This window comes from Humulus lupulus, chromosome 2 (assembly GCF_963169125.1).
Source record: "Humulus lupulus chromosome 2, drHumLupu1.1, whole genome shotgun sequence".
Taxonomy (NCBI): Eukaryota; Viridiplantae; Streptophyta; class Magnoliopsida; order Rosales; family Cannabaceae; genus Humulus; species Humulus lupulus.
Window position 1 is genome coordinate 166,398,473 of NC_084794.1, and position 25,131 is coordinate 166,423,603.

A 25,131-nucleotide genomic window follows, 5' to 3' on the forward strand; every position below is an offset into this window, starting at 1 on the left:
TTTAAACCATTTATCAAATCAATTATTTATAATTTGAAACTTGATCTAAACTTATTTATTAATTTAGATACCAATTTATCTTAATTAATAAATCTGCCATAATTTCTTTTTTCTTCTCTAAATTACATAACTCTATGAAACTATCCAAAACTGACCTAGTAAACTTTGACAATTCCAATTGATCAATAAATTAATTAATTGAGACTATCTAGATGATTTTATCCAAGGTACAGTGGGGACCATGGGCCTATGATATCAAGCAACAATAAGTTATCATAAATCTAACAAGTAAATTTACTAACTTTTTAATTCCTCGTGACTCCATTAAAGACTTGGAATTGCATTCTTGAATTCATAGAACGCTCTATAACAAATATAGATATGCTATTAATTATCCATTGTTACAACCATAATTGTCACTCAATCCTCTATAGACGGTCTACAATGAGATGAGACTAAAATACCATTTTACCCCTCATTGTATTTTATCCTTAAAACACTTAGTTCATTGTATATGATATTTCAATAAACTAATATTAATTACTGAAATGGGATCTCTATCATTTAGTACCTTGAACCAAACTAAAAAGAAACCATCATTTCACTTCTTCATCAGAAGCTATAAATGTTAATCTCTATGATTAACACTCCCACTCAATTGTACTACCGAGTTCCCAAGATGTAAGTATGGGCTAGTCCGTAGGGTAAGCTGGTAATGAACAAGTCAAAAACTCAAATATACAATTTGTTAAAATACTAACCACTTTTGAGATTGAATTGACCTATGGTCAACTATATGATATGACTAGAATAGATAATAACGGTATGTTTACTTATCCTATCTACTGTCAATATCAGTCATGTCCGATGTAACAGATACATTCGATCTTATCTACTTCGCTAATGTTCTGGTAAGAACATAGCACTGCAATGTGTAAGTAGATCATATCGTAGATTGGCAAGTAAGTGTAAATCTTGTGCACTGACTACTTTTAGGAATAACTTATATTTGAACATATAATCATATTTATATTCCACCGTGATTACGTCACTATAAATACGATTAGCGATATGCTCGGGATTTAATAAAAGTTTATATTAAACAAATAATCATGAAAATAAAACATGTGAGCAAAGTGATTGACCAAGTCAAAAATGATTTCTATTCTTTTGTTGATAATAAATGAGATTACAAAGAAATTGAGTTTTATTAGGGCATAAAACCCCAACAAACTCCCACTTGCACTAATTGAAACTAATGCCTTAATTCTACTAATCCCATTTCTTTGATGTGCTTATCAAATGTAGCTTCTGGTGGTGTCTTTGTAAATGGATCCGCAAGATTGTCTTCAGATGCAATCTTCATAACCTTCACATCTCCCCTGGCCACATATTCTCGAATAATGTGATACTTCATTTCTATATGCTTACTCCTCTTGTGAATTTGAGGTTCTTTCGAGATGGTTATCGCTCTTGTGTTGTCACATAAGAACACAAGTAGTTTATCAATTTCTGGAATAACACCAAGATCTGAATGGAACTCCTTTAGCCAGGCTGTTTCCTTAACTACTTCTGACGCAGCTATGTATTCAGCCACCATGGTGGAATCTGAGATCGTAGACTGCTTTACGCTTCTCAATATCACAGCTCCACCCCCAAGAGTAAACATCATTGCAGAAGTAGCCTTCATATCATCAACACCAGTTTGAAAATCTCAATCAGTGTAGCTTACCAGGTTCAGAACACCACCCTTGTAGAATAACATATAATCCATAGTTTGCCTTAAATACTTCAGGATATGATTAACTGCTATCCAATGTTCCGGTCCTAGGTTGGACTGATACGTGCTCACTACTCCCACTGCATAGCAGATATCTGGTCTAGTACATAACATAGCATACTTCACACTTCCAACTACAGATGTGATTAATGGTGAAAAATGCATATTTATTAATCTTGAATGTTAAATTAAATTAAGTTTTAATTAATATTTTTAAGGAAATAATGAAATATATTTTACAATTGAAAATATTTAGTTTGAATTTAATTTGGTTTATTTTTCAGGAATTGCGTTGCATTTTAGTACAAATAAAAAGAAAGATTAAAATGTGGAAAAAAGAAATGAAAAAAATTGGCATTCTTGCAAGGGAAGAACCCAATTTAAGAAGAAATAGCATCAAGCCCAGCCCAAGTCTCTACTATGTGGATCATATTGTGATTGAAGCTATTCAATAAATATGAAATTCCAAGTTGCTCATCAACTCCTATTCCTAAACATGACTAGGTCTCTTTCCTTGTGATCGACATGTGGCAAGGTTGACCAACGTTGTGCTTTAATTTGGAAAAGAAATTTTCTTCCAGACAACTTTCTCAATCCAATCCCATTGTTTTAGTTTTTAGATTAAAAACTGTAGTTATTTGTATTTACTTTCACACATTTTTCGCTTCTAATTTATTTTCTCTTTATTGTGTTATGTTACAATTACGTCTCCATACCACTATTTAAAGGGGGCCTTTTGTACACATTGGGGTGTGTAATTTTTCCATAGCAAAACTATAATAAAATTTAGTCTCATTTTTTTCTATTTTTTCTCATATTTTCTCTTTAGAATATTGTGAGAATGACTAGAATTCTAGGCTAGTTTCTTAGATAAGGTAAATGATGATCCTATATGTGAGGTAAAGTTTATTTGTGTTTTGATTCACTAAGTGCTTAAAGTTTATACATTAGAGTAATATATTTTCTTCTATTTTTCTCCATCTCTATATCTGTAGCGTCCCGAAATTTTACTTAGCTAGATAGTAGTAGTAGTAGAATTTTAGTTCGTGGATATTGGTCAAAGCCGAGATTTAGTTAGAAACTTGTAGAAATAGTTACGGATTTTATAAGTTTAACCTATGGTTTAGAAATATTAATTTTATGATAAGGTTTGATTAATGAATATAGTCCTAAGAATATTATTTATTATAACCTAAGGTTTAGATAGAATAATTAAGAGCGTGACACTTGTCACAAGCATGCTTATTAAGGATTTAAGTATTTTTGATGAATAGTTTAATTAAAAGAAAGATCTAGAAGCTCTAGAACCTTCCATTATCTGTTAGGATCACGCTTTACTCAGTCAAAGTAAGTTTTAATCAATTTCAAATTATCCAGAAATGTGCAAAAACGTGTTTGAAATATCAGCGTATGCCGATATATCGCAGCTATAGGGGCCGATATATCGCCTATGATTGATACGAAAAATACGTTGAATTCGCACGAACGAAACCACGAACCCTCGGTTTAATGGTAAGGGTGATATATCACCTACCCTAGGCGATATATCGGCTCTAGTGGCCATATTTGACTTGTTCGTTAAATCTGAGCTAGATACAACCCTCAACAACCTTGACTCATTCTTGAACATTTTTGACCGAGTTCTGGGCATCTGTTGAACTATTAATTCAAATTTATTCATTTTTAATCATTTATTTATTCATTTTAAAGGAGTTAGTTTCACTCCTTGAACTCTATAAATAGGACCCTTCACTCAGCTATTGTATTCATCTTCAAGCATAGTTCAGAGCCTCCAAGCTGCTAAGATTGTTCTAGAGAGAAACACTAGGGTTTTGGGGTTAAATCTTTAAAATCTCAAGCTTTTATAAACACTTGGGAAGTAAGTTTTTGTGTGATTTTTGGTGTTCAAGGTATAGATCGAGGTTCTAAGCTATCCAAAGTATTCATTATCTTCAGGTTTAGTTCACTATAGTGTCTATTACTCTTTCATTTTTCTTCAAATCCTAACTTGTGATAGTGACTTTTGGTTAGTTGTTCATTTCCTTTGAACATAAATATTTCGATAATTTCTTATATAGATGGTTTAGATCTTCTCTTCAACTTCATTTCTTTAGAAACTTATGGTTTTCTTATGTTTGGTTTTAGGAGTTCCCAATCCCGCTCTTGTCTCCAATATTCTGGTTCTTGGTAAGGAAAATTAGCTAGTTTAGTATAATAACCTAGCTATGTAGTTTATGTTTGTATGGCCTAACATTTCAGATACAATAAAGGGGTAAGTGTGTCTGGATCTAAGGTGTGCAATGATGTATGACGGAGTATGTCCAGTAGGCTCGGTTGCCAAAACTTTATGACGGACCTAAGTGATGTTCTATGTATGACAAACTTTTTTTCGGGGCTTAATTGCCACCGATGTATAAACACTTATCTTTTTATTATATCTAATTTATTATTAAAGTTATGATTATGATATATGACCTATAGTTATGATTTATGACCTATGTCCTATGATTTATGATCTATGACGTATGATTTAAGATTTATGACATAGATTATGATTTAGAGTTATGACTTAAGTTATGATATGACCTAGAGGTTTGAGTGTTTTATGAATCTTGTGAATTTATGTTATGTTTGATTATATGAATAACCCTTGTTTTTATTTTCCTTACTGGGCTTAGAAGCTCACTCCTTATGATGTTGTTATTTCAGGAAATTGAGGATAGAAAGGTCGGTGGCGAGTGGGGACTTAAGAGCTTCATGATGTACTCGTGGGGACCATATAGTCGAGGAAGATCAACTGGGCCTAATTATTTATTTTTATTAAAGAGATGTTATTTTAAAGTTTTATTTAAATGTTGCTCATTTTTATGTTAAAGACAATTATTTTATTTTCGTAAAAACCATGGATCCATGTATTTATTTTCAAGTTTTTATTCAATAAAGGAGAAATATTTTAATTATGATCGAACAATGTTTTCTCGGTAATCTATGAGAAATTAGGGCGTTACAGGTGGTATCAGAGCCCGCGGCTATATTGGTCCTGAACGTTCCCACAAAATACACACGATAGCTACAAAGGATCTACTCGTTACCAAGTAAGTATACACATTGTTTTCAAATATGTTTGTAATGTCTGTTGACGGTGAGAACTCATCAACCAAGTTATGTTAGAAAAATAGAAATGTAGAGATTATCAAAAGATAAACTTTAAAGATCTAATTGGAAAATCAAAGAACACTTGCAGAAGAAAAATGGTGAACTGAATTTGTATTTATTATGGTGTAATGCTATAGTGTTTTTTCCAACCCCTCTCAATGTTGAAGAAGGGTACCCTTTAGAGTAGGCTCTAATGACCCTTGATACAGTGTGGTCTAGGGGACCAGATGGTACACAAGTACATTCTCAAGAGAGTGGTATCAGGTGTAGTTGTGTTGGGAGAGTGGTGGTCGGCTCTAGTGCATGTCAGAGATGTGGAGGTGGTGCTACCATTCTTCGTGCTACCCCTAACTGCCACTACTTGTCGGGTACAGGTGTCAGGTCTGTCCCTTGATCATTCCAGGCATGTATGTACCTTTTTAGAGGTACCTTGTTCGTATTTCTTGTCTCTTGTGGGCCACCTTGAATGACATATCTGGTTGGCCTTCTTGTAAGTGGTCCCAATTGGCTAACTGGAGAGAGTCCATTTCGTTGGTGGCCCCAACCTCACCAAGTGACGTAGGTCCTTTTCAACGAGGTGGGTATAGCATGCTATAAGGCCAGTGAGGTCTCAAGGGGACGTGGGGAGGTCCTGGCACTGTGTGCACCCGCGAGGTGTAGGTTGTCATATACACCTTCGAAGCAACATGGGTGCAAGGCGTGAGGCTATGGGAGCACTTATGCGAGATTGCACCTAGGCGAGGCCCTTATGCATGTGAGATGGCTCTTGGGCGAGGCCCTTTGGAGTAAGGCCTTTTTGCATGCGAGATGGCTCTTGGGTGAAGCCATTATGCACGCGAGATGGCCCATGGGCAAGGCCATTATGCACGCGAGATGGCTCTTGGGCGAGGCCCTTTGGAGCGAGGCCTTTATGCATGCGAGATGGCCTTTGGGCGAGGCCCTTTGGACTGAGGCCATGCGTGCGTAGATCCCAGGTGGTGTCGCGAGGTCCAGCGCGCGCAGATCCCAGGTGGCGTCGTGAGGCCCAGCGCGCACAGATCCCAAGTGGCGTCGCGAGGCACAGCGCGCGCAGATCCCAGGTGGTGTCGCAAGGGGCTCTTTGCGAGGTGTGGCCTCACTGGGTGCATGGGTGCTCAATACGCCGAGAGGTTTCGTCGAGGTGCATGGGTGCTGGGCATGCCGAGAATAGCTTCATGTGCCTCCTTGCGAGAATATGATGTCCCATGGGTTTTGTGGCAGAAGTATGTATTTAGGCGCTTGGGGGACCTTGGCATGTGCTTTGGGTCTTTTACAAGCATGGAATTTTGAGTATCCACACTTGCCCCCCAGTCTAGGAGAGGACCTTTAGGTGCTCTATTAGACTCTTTTCTTTGATTCTTATAAATAGGTCTTCCTGCCAGGCCTATTACTTACACTTCATCACCTTAGCTTTGTGGCATTTAGATCCTTGCTCCTTTCAAGAGGTAAGGGGTTCAATCCCCCACAACCTCACTTTTGCTATAGTTTCCTCCTTTTTTTTTTCTTATATAAATATATATTTGAGCTAATTTTTTGTATGTTTATATCCCTTCATATTTTTGAAGGCTAACACCTATTTTCTGTTTATTTTTGCAGACGCGTACTTTCGACCACACCTGCCTCTATTTGACCTCCTTTTGACCACGTCAACGCCCCATTTTACTTGCTTGAGGTATACTTTCTTTCTCCCTTATGTTTATTGGGTCCACATTAGCACCACTCGGGATGGGGTACTTTGGCCTGAGCTCGTCGCGAGTTGGCCTGGATGCATGCCCCTTTATTCAAACCCAGTAGTGGGTCATTTAGAGCATTTGTTCCTAGAGGTTGTGAGCACATTCCTTTGTGTTTTGTAGCAATCCTCTCATTTATACGTGAACCCTTTTTGCTTTTGGGACGAAGTCTCATGGCAAGTGAAGGTCCGTTTGGTATTCCTCCGAGGGTTGAGTTTGTTGACTTTTCTTCAGACTCAGAGTCCCCCGAGGAAAATCTTACCATGACCATGACACATTAAGGCAGGCCCGTATTCGTCATCTTGAGCACATGGCTGAACTTAGGCGTAAAATTTGGGCGGTAGAGAGCGAAATTGACTCGGTGTTGCGAGGAGACGGAGCACCTTTCTCTCCCGACCTTAGTGACCATGTAGAGAGCCTTAGGGTGACCCTTTTAGATTTGCAGGGGGAGTTGGAGTTTATGGAGGGACATCTTCCGCCTGAGCCTTCTAGCCCAACCTTGCCTGATGACTATCATGGGGCCACTCCTTCTTCTCTTCAGCCCTTATTTTCGATCTTCCCTAGCTTAGCGCTTCCGCAGCCGGTGCCCCAGTGGAAGACTCTTGCTAGGAAGAGAAAATGGAGGGTCAAGTGTTCTGTCTCTTCCTCACCTTTTTCTTTTGGTTTTTCTAGATATACCGAAGAGAGGACGATGACAGGTGTCCGTTAATGACCAGGACGATGCCCCCCTATTGGCAACCACCCTGGTGTCCCATGTCTCTGAAAATAAATTGATGGGAATTGTAGAGCACTACCGTGTTCCTCCGGAGTACGCATTATACACCCCTTCGGACAAGTGCCGGGCTGACTGCCCTAGTCCTGGCTTCATTGCCCTTAGCGAGCATATCCTGAAGGCGGGTGGTACCATCCCATTACTCCCGTTCTTCGTTGCGTTCCTCAACTATTTTGACCTCGCTCCACTTCAGCTGGCACCCAACAGTTGGCTGGCCTTTAATTGCCTCTTTATCGCATTTGCGGAACTTGCCAAACGTGCTCCTACGGCCCTAGAGGTGCACTTCCTGTACAATCTCATGCCCTCTCCCAAATCCAAGGGCTTTTATTACCTGCAAAAATCCAATAATGAAGTCCCTTTGATAGAGGGTGTAGTGTCCAACCCAGGGTCCTGGAAGCAGGACTTTTTCTTCGTGAAAGGCCCTCTTTCTGTTCGTGAGCACTTCCGTTCTGCTCCTAGTAAGTATCTCGAGCCACCTTTTCTTCTCTTTTTTCTTTTTGTTGAAACTTATTGTTCTATAACTTATGTTTGTGTCGACAATGCTGTGGATCATGCAGAGCAGTTTGCCATACCTGTAGTTGTTGGTCGGAGGCGAACACCGTGAACAATCTTATCAACGCTAACCCCGCCGTGAAAAAGGCTGCATACCTATTCACTGTGGAGAATCTTAACATTCACAAGCTGTCCCCGGTTTCAGATCCCAGGTTGCTGTGGACTATTCCTGGGTCAAAGAAGATGCAGGCTGCCTCGGCAGAGCCTCATTCGGGTGAAGGTGAGGCAGAGGGCTTGCCAGAGGGAGTCTCCCTTGGACACGGGAAGCCTTACCAGCTATCTTCGTCCCCCGGGGGATGTCCTCCCTTTGTCCCTTTCGACCCTGACATGGCTTCCCAATCCCAAGGTCAACAGGCCCTGCCGGGGCATTTTGTTTGCCCCGACCCCGCGGACTTTGACAGTTTTTCTCAGGCTCCCCTCGACCCTGGTCCATCGGGGGCTTACTTTTTCAATCTTCTTTTACCCCCTCCTGATCTACCCGGGGCTCATTCTTCCGATCTTCCCGCGCCCCTTCCTGTTTCAGCGAGTGGGTCGTCTGTCCTCACCCAGCCAGGTACCCTTAGCTCAGAAGGGGCACCCTGGGTGGGTCGCATGGCGGCCTCTTATGGGCAGCGGTATGTCCAGATCGCCTTAGGCCTCCCGAAAGCTAATTGGAGTGGCCTTGGGAGTTTCACTATGTCGGACCTTGGGGAGACTCTCACGCGCTCTACTGCCTGGGTGAGTTCAGGCATCTTATGTCGGCATCATATATTTTTATTCTTTTCTCTTTGTTACTTATCACTGTTGTTGTCATTTTTCTTGTGCAGGCCTATACCGTGGCGTAGCGGTTTGTCGACTCGGCTCACAACCTTTCCACGTCGAATGCCGAGAGGGATCGTCTTGCAACTCGGGTCCAAGAGCTCGAGAGGGAGCTTGCTAAAACCAGGTCTATGCTGGAAAAGGCCTTGGCGAAAATTTTTGCCTCATCGAAAAAGAAGAAGAGGGTGATTGCCAAGGCCACGATGTTGCAGGAAAGGGTCACCAGCCTATAGGCCGAACTCCAGGGTGCCAGGGCTACCGCAGCTGCGTCATAAGAGAGGGTCACTACCTCAGAGGGCGAACTTGAGGGTGCCAAGGCTGCTGCAGTTGCGTCGCAGGAGAGGGTCGCTTTCTTAGAGGCGGATAGGGCAGCTATCGAGTACAGGTCCATAGAGCGTGCCCTTTACGGTGTATGGAGGCAGGACCCAAACTTTGATTTTTCTTCCTTTGGCAAGCACGCCGTCGCCCAGGCGGCTGGGTGGAACGCCCGTGGCAGGAGGCCTTGAGGTCGTCATTTTATAATTTCTGTCAATTAGTCCGTTGTTGGTTGTATGCTCATTCGAGCCTTGTTGTGCTTGTAATAATTTTTTTTTTAAATCTTGCCGTGTTACCAAGACTCTCTTTTAATATATACATATGCGGTTATTCATCTCTTATTCCTCTATGTTTGAGGTCTTTCTGAGCCCGTATGATGGGGTTTGGTAGGTTCCCCTCTTTTATTTATCAGGCTAGAGGTCCTTTGGAGCCCATGTGAAAGGGTGCAATGGGTCCTGTTTTGGTGCCTCTTGATTATTTTTATAAGAATATATTGACCCCTTGGGTTCTAGCTATCCTTTTATATATTTTTGCGCGTGCTTATTATTTTTTGTAAGAAGCGTCCTTCTCATCATTATTCATAGTACTATTTTTGCAAGGGCCTCTTTTAGGACCCTTTTTGGCTAGACAGCTTGGTGGCCGCTCTAGGCTTATTGGACCTTTTGGCCTCCTTGTTGTTCATAAGGGTAGCTAATCCTTGTGAACTTCAGGAGATGCCTTGCAAGGTCTCCTCCCTGTTTGTTAGGGTTCACCATGCATTTTTTTTAAGCATTCGTTTAAACCCCTAATACAAGGGGTCCTTTTGGGTTCCCCCTAATAGAGGGTCCTTTTTAGGATCTTCCTAGTACGATGAGTCCTTTTTAGGATCCTCATGTTAAAGGGTCCATTTTAGGATCGTCCTAATAAAGGGTCCTTTTTAGGATCCTCCTGTTAGAGGGTCCTTTTTAGGATCCTCTTGATAGAGGGTCCTTTTTAGGGTCCTCTTGTTTGCTATATGCTTTGCCTTCATGGGCCACTATTTCCCCCCCCCCCCCCCCCCCCACCCCAAGTGTCTGGTGAAGTTTATTTCGGCAGGCACTTTGGTTGATGCTCACATAAAGGAGAAAAATAGCAAGCGAAGATGTGAACAGTTTCATTCATAGTAGGCAGGTTACAACGATATGTATATATATAAAAAGTTTACATCTTCTTGGGGGGTTATCTAGGCACCCTCCTTTATTCTTGTCTACTAAGCTAACATAACACGTAACAAACTAAGCACGGATACTGCTTGCATTGGATGTGGAAGTCTCACTGGTAGTACTTCTTGAGGTGCTCCGCGTTCCATCCTCGAGGCACGACGGTGTCGTCCATGCGCGTCAGCTTATAGGTGTTTGGAGGTATGCATTGAGCAACCTTGTAGGGTCCTTCCCAGTTCGCTCCCAATACCCCTGCCACCAGGTCTCGCGTGTTGGGGAGTACTTTCCTCAATACTAAGTCTCCTACCCTGAACTTTCTCTCCCGCACCCTTGAATTGTAATACCTCGCTGCCCGCTGCTAATACATGGCCAACCTTAATTGTGCCCTTTCTCTCTTGGCTTCCAGCAGGTCCAAGTTTTCGACCAACGATGTGGTGTTAGCCTGGTCATTGTATGTTTGCGTGCAGAAGGAGTTAACCTTCATTTCTATCGGAAGGACAGCCTCCCACTAAAAGAAAAAAATATTTTTAATAACACCAAAAATGTGTTATCAAAACATACCATAACACTTTTTGATGTGTTAGACCGACTATGTTATCGTAGGTCAGGGTACTTTACATAACACTTTATCATTGTTATACAGATGTGTTATTATACTATCAACGATAACACACTTTCTGTGTTATTTTAATAAATAGATAAGTGTTTAATTATATTATTTATAGTCGATTATATAACACATTTCAATACTTATAAATTTGTGTTATACTACACTTTAGTATAACATTTTTTGTGTTATACTACACTTAAGTATAACACATTTTTTGTGTTATATAATGAAGTTTGCATAACAGAATTCTTTACTTATAAAAAGTGTTATTATAATAGATATTATAACACATTTTTCGTATTATTTTAATATTTAGATAAGTTTAAATTCTCATTATATATTCATTTATATAACACTAATTTATTCTATTGTATTTTTATTTTTTATTTATATAATTAAAATTAGCTTTCTAATATATACTAGCATCATCAAATGAACTTGATTTTCAAATAACAAAAAGTAAAAACATTTAACATTGTATTAACAATCCACAAATTAGTTTAAAACATTCAACATTGTATTAATAATCCAAAAATTAGTTTTAAACATTCACCACTGTCATCAACAACAAAATGTTCTTTAACTATTCAAGTAGTCTTAAATATTCAACATATTCTACTACTTTCAGCACAAAATATTATACAGTTGCCCAACACAAAGCCTTCAAAATTAAGTATCATTTTCTATTTCGCTTGTCACATCTGCAAAAAAATAAACAAAGAAATATTTTATTGTTATTATCTAGCATCACAAATTACTTCAAGAAAAATGCTATGGAAATTATTTCCAAGAGAGGACACCACATAAAAAATAATGAATTCACAACTACACCAAAGCAAACAAAGAAACCAAACACTAAACAATGAATTACATTAGCTCAAGTGCCAACAGCCAACAAAAAGATGAGAAAAAGTTTGTAGCTAGAATTACAAAATGCTAAAGGAAAGAAAGTTCTAGAAGAAGTTTATAATATATTAACCATGGTTAATTATGACTGTCCTGTGATATGTTTAATGGGAAACTGAGAGTCAACATAAACTTTAGTTTCAGGCATGGGAAACTTTATTCTACATAAGTTTCTAATATATTTATCATGGTTGAATGGCACACTTGTCATTTGGGAATACTGGTGGAACACTAATTATTTAACTCATGCACAGATGAATGGCACACTAAATATTGAGAATACTAGTAGCTTCATTACATTACAATACTTCTATCTCTATATCAATGGAGTAAAAAGATTTTCATACAATGATTTAGTTATGATCACAAGTCTTTTCAATAATACAATGGATCTTATATATATAAAGAGGCATCCAAAATAAAGAAAAGTTTCTTTTGCAAGTGAGCTTTTATCATTGGGTCAATCTACTAGTTGATTTGTGTGCAAAATCTCATATCCTTGTAGCCCAAACTATAATAGCTCAACAATACTATCAATCAGGACAATCAAGGGGAAAAAACAGAGAATCAATATTTGAATACAAGAACCCAAAATTTATTGTTCATTCTCAATAAATAAGTAAGCATTCACCTATATAGGACTAATAGGACATATAGGACCTTCAATAGCAGAAAGGCAAAGGCGATCTTCTGATGTTCAATACCAAATTCTTGTAGTGATTTATGTCATAGAATGACCCATTGGAATGAATTTCAATAAATGAAAAACAAAAACTGTTCAAAGAAATAACAAAATTTATTGAAAAATAACAAAATTTACCATAAGTTTGCAGCAACACAATAACAACAGAAAGCAGTGGAAGTGAAAAGGCTTGAAGTAGTGGCCATGGAAGCAATTTACGCAGTTGCAAAAACAAGAATTTCATAACCAATTATAACAGAATCACTTAAAACAAGTATTATAAGATAATAAGATAAATTCATGGGATACCATTAATGGCAAGTATTATAAGATGACCACAGCTAAAAGCATACCAGTAAAAATAGAATGGTAAAATTAATTTTTTTATATTTACCCCATGGTGGGTTGAATTAAACACTGAGCGCAAAACAGAGACAATATCAGTCTTCTTTGTGAAATTCTTTTTTATGCCAAGCAATCCTTTGAGCGCTGAAGGGCAATTGTAATAGCAGCTCCTCCCATGAACCCAACAATGGCAGCATGGGATAGAAACTCCATGTGAGTTCCCAAAGACATAGGAAGAAACTCCATTTCAAACTTAATGGACAATATTAGATTATTCTAAATACTAGAAGAAAAAATATATATCCTAGTTATAGTGATATATATATACATATATTTAGCCAAAAATAAATATATATTCCAATAACCCATTTCTCTAAATTTTACTTTATCCCAAAATAAAAAATCTAATAACCACCACTCACTACACTCCAATTTGATATTGACCCCTTGCATATTTAGTAAGCCAACTAGAAAAATTAACAAATAGTTGGAGTGCCATACCAAAATGGGCAAAATTTGTAAACGAAATCATGTACCAAAACAGAGCAACACTAAGAATTAAACCAATATGACCACTACAAATAAACTCATCTTTATATGAATTTATTACAATATATCCAAACATGATCTAGTACCTAATCTTACACAGGTACAGTCCCATGAAATCTAGTAAAAGGGATAATGGACTAGAGAAAAGATAATAAAAAAATGAAGTCTTAACTTTAAAGTGAATAACAAGATTACTGCAGTAGATTGTTGCTGCAGAGTTTTATATGTTTTTTCTTTCTGATTCTTTGATCCCTAAAAGTTTAAGATCCTCAAGTCAGTTGATTAGTAAGAATGACCATAACCAATTAGCCAACCAAATCAGAATGCATATGAGACAAAAAAGCACAGAAGAAAATCTAACTATCAATCAATATCAGCTTTACCATTCTTAGTAATAGAATAGGAAATAAACCTATCATGTTTTGACCCAATAAAGCTCCATGACTTAATCGATTTTTAATAAACATATTTTCTCACCAATTTATGAAAATAAACTACCACTAACTATTATTATTTTACTTATGCCAAATACATAAACCATCAAAAGGAGCATGTGCACAAACCAAAAGTAATTCATAACAACTGTAAGGAAAATCAAGAAGAGGAGAAAAATAAAGCAAGAAATAAAAATAGAAATGTAATACGTGATATGTACTAAAAACCCATTAGTAAAAAAATAAAAATCTTCAAATATATATATATATATACTAAAATAGGGAGTCAAATTACTTTGCTAGTTCATATAACCACCAAAATTTTCTTCTTCTTTCAATTTAGTTTGACTCCTTTCCCACTTCGCAAGTAACCATAGAAAAATCATTATTGGATACATATATAATATATGTATATAAATATTCATACATATAATTTTATATAAGCCAAAGTGAAAACCAAAAACTGATTTCATTTCAATTAAAAATAAAGCAAACTCAGTTTTTGATAGCTATTGTTGTCTCCAAAAATGAGGACCTCAAAGTTCAAACACATACCATGTACTGAAACTCAAAGAAATCAGAGAAGCATGTGGCCCCCATATCTCCTCATTGTCATTTTTTATCTGGGTAGAGCCCAAAATAACATTAAAATACAGAAGAAGAAAAAACAGAATCCATTTAACAAAATAATGATTAGAGACAGAACAAAACGATTAAATCCCACAGCCCCATCTAACCCAATAGAACAACTTATGAACCTTTCTATTGCAGTGAATCCCATCACCTCTGTCGAAGCCCATCTGTGCCAAGTCTGCTGCTTTCAATAAGCCCTTAGTCCTTGGCACTTGCGGGGCTTTAAAAAGTAAAAAATCTGCAATCACCAACACTCAACGCTAGAAAATGAAATGAAATGCGGCACAACATTATGAAAGCTGCTGTCGTACCTCTTACAAGTGGACTGCCAACACAGTGTTAGGAGACAGGGCAATCGGGAAAGTAACCTGCAAGAAAAATGGAAAGATAACATAGATTTGGAATGACCAAAAAACAAATATACCAGTCCTTTTTAGCAACATTTATCTAAAACACCTACCAGAGAATCAAAGGCCACTATTTAGTTCAATGATCCACAACACCTGAACAGAAGAAAAGTTTGAAAAATTATTAATCAATGCTTCTAGTTGTAGCCAGAATTGTACCCTTTCAAGTCTCACAAACCTATATGTAAATCATCATTCATGCAGGATGCAGCCTTTGCATAAATTCACCATCCAAACAAACATATCATATAGTAAAGTCTCTACTAGTAGCAACCAAACATGTGTGCACCATACTAAGAGAACCACAAATGCAATTTGAATTGTTCAACAATTAGCATGGTTCAACAATCAGAAGGCTAGCTAGTTACTGTGGTATTCATAATTATACCTATAATCAGGTGTATCAATATAGTGTAAATCACTGCTCCATTGATAGTGAAATCAAAAGACAAAGTGTTTGCTGAACAATAATATGCATAAATAAGCATGACTAATCGATATGGAAAAAAAAGAATCAAATTATCTATGAAAGGTCAAATACCAAACACTACTACTCTCATGAGACCCTTTAAATTTTAAGTGAGGTGCAAAAACTTAAATTTTAAATTACTGTCACAAAGGAGGAGTGCTTTAATCAATTTGACTTAGAAAAATTAAGAGGTGTAAACCAACCTCATGAAAGCAATCTGGGGATTCATCTTTCCAAATGCAATTTTGACAAAATCATCTTCCTTGAAGGAAAATGTGGCATCAGGCTTTTTTTCTCCTTCCAATGTTCCTTAAATTTAACCAAAACACACAAAAATGAGCATCTTCTTTTGTCTTACTAAGAAGTTACTTCACAAATAGTGATCAAAACAAAACTAATGGCAAATGAGATTAAAAAAAAGGTTTACTTTACAAATTAAACTGTATATATATATATCATAAGAAACAGAAATTATTTATGTATCATAACTAATTAAAACTTACAATATGACCTGGGAACAGTAGAGAAAACCAAAACCAAAACCAAAGATGGCGACAATTGTATGCAAGAGACTGTTAACAATAGAATGCATCAAAATTCAAAACAGTGTGAAGGTTAGAATCTACATATGAAGATTATATCATGAAAGTAACAAACATATACTTACCACTTTTAAGATATCATGGTAAAAAAGAAAAAAAAAGTGAAACAAATCAAAGAGTTCAGTACAGTTAGCGAATTCTTTAGGGAAAATAAAATAAAATAGAGAAGATAACATATTGAATACATCTTTTCCCCTACATTGTTTCACTTTCAAAAAAAAGAAATCAAGTTAAAGTGTATCCAATTAATATGGACTTTAGTACAAGTGAATCAACATATTTTCCTTAGTCATAGGCGTATATGTAGAGACCAAATAAACAATAATCCTATTAATTCAAGCAAAAAAAGTAACATGAAAAGTTTAAAATAAAATAAATCTGATATTAGTTCTAATTAATCTATAAAATCTAACATTTGATGTATTCAATTCCACATCTTTAATAACGTAGTAGAGCGCATAAGATTACTTTTATTACTATATCACAATGAAAACATATTAGTTCATAGACACTAAAAAAATATATAAGAATCAATAAATACATATATCCAAGATATAATATCCAAAGAGATATTAATGCAACAAATTATTTTGAGATGAAAAATAATATACCATAAAAACTCAATGGGTAGGACATTAAAAAATATTTAGGTACATGAAAACTCGATAAATAATTAACACAGAAAAAAATACCATACCTTCAGAACATAGTGAGCAATTTCCTTCACTGTCTTATAGTCACCTTTAGACATATAACTTGCAGTCAAAGCCTACAAGTAAACAACTCATAAATCAACAGAGACAAATCATGTGCAGACACTGACTATGCAGAGAGAAATTTCAACAGATTTAAAACTAAAGTATCCCTCTATTATTGACCAGTATGAGCAAAAGAAAAAAAAACAATAATAATAATAAGCAGAACTTTGCCAAAACTAGTGGTCCAAAACAAGGGCAACTTTAGTAGGATCAAAACATTATAGCAAGCAATAGAAGTCAAAGAAAGAGATAATACATGTGCAGATGCACTCAGGGCATCAACCAAAAGCGAAACAGCCAACCATACTTGTATGCATATCTGATGAGCAGCCATTGCAACCGGGCCTTGATGAGCAGCCATTGATGTCCCCAAAGTCATGGTTGTTAGAACAGCAAGAGTTCTTCCAAGAAGAAAACCACCTATAACATCCCAAAATATATGAAAGAATCAAATAAAAATATAACACCTTAGTTATAACAGGCAAAGAAAAAGGTCAACATGTCTAAAACAGAGAAATAGGTAATATTTTTGCTAAAGAAAAGTAAACTAAAAAACAGAACATACTATATATCAACTGACTGGTTATGCTTCAGTCAAATTGTAAGACAAGAAAGCATCTTCATACAAAAGAGGGAAGTTCAATAACATAAGGATTATTTTTATTTTTTAATAATTTAAGAAAAAAATGAAAAACAAAACCAAATTTACCAGATTTTATGTATCCTCCAAATTGTAATGATCCCATCTTTGGAGGCGGTAGTATTGCTCTCTTATTTAGAAACCATAGCATTAAGAAGGTGAAAGCATATCTGAAATATAAACATTCGGGCAAGATCTTATGTCAAGGGATTATCACAACAAAAACTAAAGAAAATTTGCAATGCTAGTCAAAGAACACGTACTGAGACACAACTGTGGAAATTGCTGCACCAGTTGCACCCATTTGGAAAGAATACATAAGTATGGGAAAAAAAATCACAGCTAAAAGATTCCCAATACCTGCATACACAGCACCACATGAACTAACATGAAGAGTGGTTCGACTTTGAAGAAATGGAAAAGAACGCAAGGACAAAAAATTGAAGACATAATAGTGACATATCTCACTTGCAAGTAATTACAATAACACTTGCCTAGACATAAAACAGGAGTTTTTGTATCCTTAAACCCATGGAAAACTACAACAGCAGGAGCACTGAGAGCCCTTAGTGAAAGAAAACGTTGAGCAGGAGCCCGCATGGGTGAATCTTGTTAAGAAACTGATTTTTAGAACTACAACTATTCTTAAATTGAGATTTATATACTTGAAAAAAGAAAACTAAAAAATGCCTAAAAGGCCTCCAAAAATCAAGCAAAATTATCCCCGTCGTTACAAGAATGACATTACCCAATTAAACAAAATACAAGTATATTACGGCAACCAAAAGTATATGGAGTACCTAATAATACTAACAAATATGCATTTATGCGTATATCTTCATGCAGAGATAAAGGAAACCAGATTATTAGCCGATTTGCCAAGTATTCTGAGAGTTTAGGGCCTTACTGATGATATTCCCATGGTATTTAGAAATAAGCCAGATCCCAAAGACAAGGCTAAAGCCTCAAAAGTACCAATCATAACAGCTAGCAGTAAAGCTGTGGACACGGATGGTAATTGTTTTCTTTCTGCTATTACATCAAAAGGTCTACTACCATTGCTACTGTTGCTTAGAAAGTGCGTCTCTGCACAGCAATCAGTTCAAAAAATAAAAGGATAGTCATTTCTATCTCAATCTTTAATTTGGAACAATACTTTTCTATACAATAATAAATTACAAGGGCATTAAATTTACCTGAAGCAGAAGAATTATTTTCACTTCTTCAAATGTCTTCAGCAACAAAAGAAGTGGCAACACTAAGAAGAGGAATATTAAATAGCTTTGAAATGTAGTTAAAGATGTTCACAGAGAAACCAACTGAACCCAACTCCAGAGAGCCTAAGAAATAAGTAAAATGCAGAACATAAGGAATAGTCAAGATATCACCTAGAGTAGACCTAAGGATATCTATAAATTCACTCTTTAGACTAAAAGCATTCAGAATTTTACTACAAAGAATTAAGAACAAAATTCCAAAACCATAGAGGAGAAGCAAAACCATCAGACAAAATCAAAATCTCAGGCAATCTAGAGGTAGTGAGATTCTTAAACGAACCAATGAATCATACCTAATGTACCAATGTAAGCAGTCTCCATAAGCTGTGCTAAAGGATCAAGTGCTTGCCCCGCAATAGCAGGTATAGAAAGCATCATTATCTCACGCTTGACATCCGGAGAATGTAATACAACGCTAGGAACTTTTGCCAATTCACTATCATAAAGAGACGAGAACCATTGATGAATCAAGAAAATGTGTATAAAATGCAGAAGACTTGAAAATTTCATAAAAACAAAAACATATAATACATCAAGTAGTAGTCTTACGAAGCACCATTGCCTCCACCGTCAAGAGAACTCTCATCTTTAAAAACCAATCTTTCATCAATCTCAGATGAACTGGCGCCACTATCTGACCTCCTTTGATTACTGACCACGGCGAAATGATTCTTTCTACTATGGGTCACCAACGGATTGAAACATTGTCTGTGCCTTCTAACCAAATAGCAGCCCCCAACAATATCTACATGGCCTAACTTCTGCCTACTAGTAAAAGCAACAAATTTACCCGAGTCCCCTATGCGCACTGAAGCAACAAACATAAATCTCAATGCTTTCACCAAATACACAACAATCTCAACGAGATTGAGATTGTTAAACAAAATGAAAAACACCCTTTTCAAAATTAAAACAAAAAACACACCCTTAAATCGACCAAGACAATGGAAACAGAAAATCGAACAACCCCATTAGATTTATTCCCAAATTAAGCTCAAATAGCATAAAAAACCAATGACCCAGATCAATAACACCTAAAACTATATATCCTTACCTAGCTTGCCAAGACCGAAGAGGAGTGAAACAACCCAACGAATGGAACCCTACTGACAGAGAGATATAGAAAGACGAGAGAGAGATGGAGGACATATGAGGGATGGAGGTTGAGATTTGAGGGATGGAGGAGATGTGAGTTCAGATTTGAAGCAGGGATGATGAAACCGAGGATAGAGTTCGGACTTTTCTTAGCCGAAGAAGAAAATGGTGAGTCCGAAATTGGTGTGATTTTTTTTGAAAAAAAATGTATAAGTGGCGGGCTCCCAAAATATTACCGCCTTTTTCATTTGCTACATATATAACATTTACCATAATACTTTTTCATTTCTATTATATTCATGTGTTATGGAAATGGGTATTTGGTGTAGTGTCACAGCCGTAGGCCAAGGCGAAAGGTGTTTCCCCAGTGGTGGAACGGGGGGTGGTCCTGTAGGCCTAGAGCACATTAGGGAGTTCTTCGACCCAGGCCCCTTTCAACTTTTCCAACTTAGTTTTCAAGTTCCTTTTCAGGATCTTGTTGATGGACACTACCTGCCCATTGGCTTGCGGGTGTACTACTGCAGAGAAACTCCTCCTGATTCCTTTTGCCTTGCAGTAGTCCTCGAACACTCCTTCAAATTGTGTTCCATTGTCGGTGATGATCTTGTAAGGTACTCTGAATCTGCAAACAATATACTTTTTGACGAAGGTGGTGATATTCTTAGCCGTTATGTTGACTAAAGGCTCCGCTTCCACCCACTTAGTGAAATAGTCGACCGCTACCACCGCGTACTTAGCTCCTCCTCTTCCGGTTGGCAGTGCCCCTATCAAGTCAATCCGCCACACAGCAAAGGGCCACGGGCTGGTCATGCTCACCAACTCATTTGGTGACTGCCGTGGCTAAGTCGCATGTCTCTGGCACTTGTCACACTTTCTCGCGAAGTCACTCGCGTCCTTCTCCATGGTTGGCCAATAATACCCCTGGTGGACGGCCTTTTTTGCCATGGACTGCCCCCCAGTATGGTTCCCACATTCCCCTTCGTGTATCTCTTGTAAAATTTGTGACGCTTCTCCCTTATCAACGCACCTTAAGAGTGGGGTAGAGAAGCCTCTCTTATACAAGATCCCGTCTACTAGGTAACTAGGCGGTAGGGCTGATCATTGGGCGGGTTGGTTGGGTTACAAGGCTTTTTTACCCGTCCAATGTCATAATCGGGTTAGAAAAAGTGAACCCGTGACTTGCCCAATTAAGAAAAAAATAAATTTAACCCATCCAATAGTTTGGGCGGGTTGGTCGGGTCAACCCGCCCAAACCAAAGTGGTATTTTTTTATTTTTTTTTTACATTTTTGTAGTTTTTTTTCTTTTAAATACTAGTACTAATAGTGTGAAGTTTATCTTTTTAAGCTTAAAACAATATTTTAAATTTATAGTAAACAAATAAAACAACACTTAATTAATTTATATATTTATTTGAAAAAATTTCTTATATATTAATTGGCAATATATTAATAATTGCATCAACATTAAAAGTATTAAACAAAGTAACAAACATTTATCATTAAAATGAAAAAGAAAATTAATATAGTCCAAAGTCCAATTACAAACCAAAGTCCAATTATAAATATAAATTTAATTAAGTATATATATAAATTTAATATATTTATTTAAATTTATTAAAAATAATAAGTTCTTAATTGGGCAGGTCGGGTTATATTGGGCAGGTTAATAATTATTTTCAACCCGCCCAATGTAACAATTGGGCAGTTTAAATTTTGGTCGGTTTATCCGGGTTGCGTGTTTGGCGGTTTTTTCGGGTTGGTTTGGGTGGTTTATTCAGGTTGGGCGAGTTGTAAAAATTTTTGCTCAGCCCTACTGGGCGGCTCTGTAAGCCAGTCTGCGGGCCTCCTTCTTGTCCAAGGGCGAGGTCCCGTCATTCAAGTACTTCCTAATGGGGGCAAACCATGGCTCCTCGGAGCTCTTGACCGTGTTGATCCTCTCTTCGGCTATGCTTGGCTTGGGGAGATATTCGACCGGTATAGACTCAAGCGTATCTTTGTCTCGCATGGAGGCGAGTTTCGTGAGTGCATCAGCGTTCGCGTTCTTCTCCTTGGGGATCTATTCTATCGTGTACTTTTCGAACTGGTCCAAATATTCCTTCACCTTGGTGAGGTATGCAGCCATTTTTGGACCTCTATCTTGGTATTCGCCCTTCACCTGAAACACTACCAGCTGTGAGTCACTAAAGACATGCAAGTGGGATACCTTTAATTCCTTAGCTAGCCGCAGGCCGGCCAACAGCGCCTCATAATATGCCTCATTATTGGAAGCCTTAAATCCAAATCTCAAGGCACAATACATCTTGTGCCCTTCATGTCCAGTCATCACTATGCCAGCACCGGTTCCCCCTTCGTTAGACGCCCCGTCTACATGGAGGCTCCATTCTTCGGGGTACCTCTCCTCTTTAGGTGCCGGCTCCTCCTTCTCTATTTCACCCTCCTCTTGGGGTCGGTATGTGAACTCGACTATAAAGTCTGCAAGTACATGCCCGTTGATGGAGGTCCTTGGGGTGTAAGTGATGTCAAACTGACTCAATTCAATTGACCACTTTAACAATCTTCCTGAAGTTTCTGGCTTGTGCAAGACTTGACGCAGGGGGGTGTTGGTGAGCACCTCAATCGCATGAGCATGAAAATAGGGCCTCAATTTTCGAGAAGCCACTACCAGGGCATATGCTAACTTCTCTATTTCTAGGTACTGGGTTTCTGCGTCTACCAACTGCTTACTCATATAGTAGACAGGGTGCTGGTGCTTCTTTTCCCCCTTGACCAAGGCGGTGCTTATGGCATGCTCAGATACAACTAGATACAGGTACAACTTCTCCCCTTTTTCTGGCTTGGCCAAAAGGGGTGGCCATCCAAGGTGCTCCTTCAGCTTAGTGAGGGCATTCATCATCCCAAGCGAACATTTTGTTCCCTTTTAGGATGTTGAAAAAAGGGAGGCATTTGTCGTCGACTTGGAGATGAATCTATTGAGGGTTGCCACTCTCCCCGTCAGGCACTGCACCTCTTTTTTGCTCCGTGGTGGGCTCATTTCTAGCAAGGCCTTGATTTTTTCAGGATTAGCCTCAATACCTCAAGAATTCACCATGAAAACCAAGAATTTTCCTGACGAAACTCCGAAGGTGCATTTGAGTGGGTTCAATTTCATTTTGTACTTGCGAAGGGTGTTGAACATCTCCATGAGGTCACTAGTGAGATCTTTCGCTTTTTTTGTCTTCACCAGCATATCGTCCACATACACTTCCATGTTCCTTCCTATTTGATTTGCGAACATTTTGTTCACCAACCTCTGGTAAGTGGCACCTACATTTTTTAAACCGAAGGGCATCACTTTATAGCAGTACAACCCCTTGTCTGTTAGGAACGAAGTGTGCTCCTTGTCAGCAGGGTTCATGGGTATTTGGTTATACCCTGAATATGTGTTCATGAAGCTAAGTAGATCGTGTCCCACTGTGGCGTCTACCAACTGCTCTATCTTGGGAAGTGGGAAGCTATCCTTAGGGAAAGCCTTGTTGAGGCTAGTAAAATCCACACAAGTTCTCCATTTTCCGTTGGGCTTCGGGACCAGCACTGAGTTCGACACCCATAGTGGGTAAAATGCCTCTCAAATGAACCCGTTCGCCTTCAGCTTGTCAACCTCCTCTTTCAGGGCCGCGTATCTCTCTGGGTCTAGTGCTCTCCTTTTCTGCCTCACCGGCCTTGCTTTCGGGTCGATGTTGAGGTGGTGGCACATGACCGCTGGGTCTATCCCTACCATATCCTCGTGACTCCAGGCGAATACATTGAGGTTGGCTTTTAAGAACTCTACTAGTTTCTCCTTCATGTCATCAGCAAGGTTTTTTCCTACTTTCAACTTCCTCAACGGCTCATTCATGACCGTTATTTCCTCCAATTCCTCTACCGGTTCTGCTCTGGGCTCTTCTATAACTCGTGGGTCCAACTCGCTTGGGTTGGCACCTTCATGCAAAACCATCGCTATAGGTGCTGTCGGCTTTGTGGTTGTGCAGAGGGATGTGTTATAGCATTCCCTCGCTTCCTTCTGCTCTCCTTTCATGCATGCTATTCCCTCGGGAGTTGGGAATTTCATAGCTAAATGGTATACAGAATTTCAATGCTAAATGGGAATTTCAATTCTCTTAGGGAAGGTCTCCCTAATACCACGTTGAAGGCTGAGGCATAATCTACCACAACAAAGTTTTCCATTATGATGGTTTGTCGGGGCTACTCTCCCATAGTAAGGGCTAACTCAATTTCCCCCAGGGGCTGTATCGAATCTCCCGTAAATCCATACAAAGACGTAGTACAAGGATTTAGGTGACGGAGGCTTAGTCCCATCTTCTCTAGTGCTGGGTGATACAAGATGTCCACAGAGCTTCCGTTATCCACCAAGACCCGATGCACCCTCATGTTAGCAAGCTGGACAGTCAACACTAGGGGGTCATTGTGGGGGAAGTGTACACCTCGAGCGTCTTCTTCGGTGAAAGTTATTGAGTCATTTTCACCCTTGAAACTCTTCGGGGGGCGCTGCTCCAGACTCAGGACGCACGCTGGTGGACTTCTCCTGGCCTCCCTGGCATATCTATCTCGTCTTTTCCTTGATTCACCCCCGAATCCTGGTCCTCCAAAGATGGTCCTAACCTCTCCTTGCACTTCTGGGGCTGCTTCTCGCGCCCACAGTGAGGATACTCCTTCTTCTGGCCTATGGTTCTCCTTGCGCACATAACTGCCCAAATTCCCCCTGCGGATGAGCTCCTCAATTTCCACCTTCAAATGGTTGCATTCCGCAGTTGTGTGGCCTATATCTTTGTGATACTGGCAATACTTGCTGGGATCTCTTTTAGACCGGTCTTTTTTCATTGGCGGGGGCCTTCTGAAAGGGACCTGATTTTCATTTGTAACAAAAATACGCTCTCTCGCATGGGTGAGGTCAGGATAATAGGTGTAGGGGCCTTGTCTGCGCTCGTCAGAGCGCTGATGCTTCCGGGGTCGATCATCCCTTACCCCCTCATAGACCCTCTTTTTCTTGGCGTTGCCTTGGTTCTCCCGAATTGAGGGCTTCGGTGAATTTTGGTCTTTTCCGGCCTTGAGGCTCTCGTGACCATCTTCCACGCAAATATACATCTGCGCCCGCTCGTAGAACTCATCCAAGTCCGTGACCACCCTCATGAGCATGTTATCCCATAATTTGCTTCCTGGGCGCACTCCAGCTGTGATGGACATTTTCAATTCTCGATGGGTCAGGCTCCCTACTTTAGCTGCCTCCATATTGAACCTGTGAATGTAGCTCTTTAGACTCTCATTTTCTCCTTGCTTCACATTGGCAAGGCTGGTGCCTTGCATCGTGTAGTCCCGCACGGCGTGGTGCTGCTGGAGGAATTCATCGAAAAATTGTTGCCAGGATCTGATGGACCCCGGTCTAAGTCT

The 25,131-nt window shown here is 38.7% G+C and overlaps 1 pseudogene; it reads right to left on the reverse strand.

Annotated features, from left to right (window-relative positions):
• Positions 1-13,906: 13,906 nt before the first annotated feature.
• On the reverse strand, positions 13,907-20,856 carry LOC133814905 (uncharacterized; annotated as a pseudogene).
• Between the last annotated feature and the right edge of the window lie 4,275 nt (positions 20,857-25,131).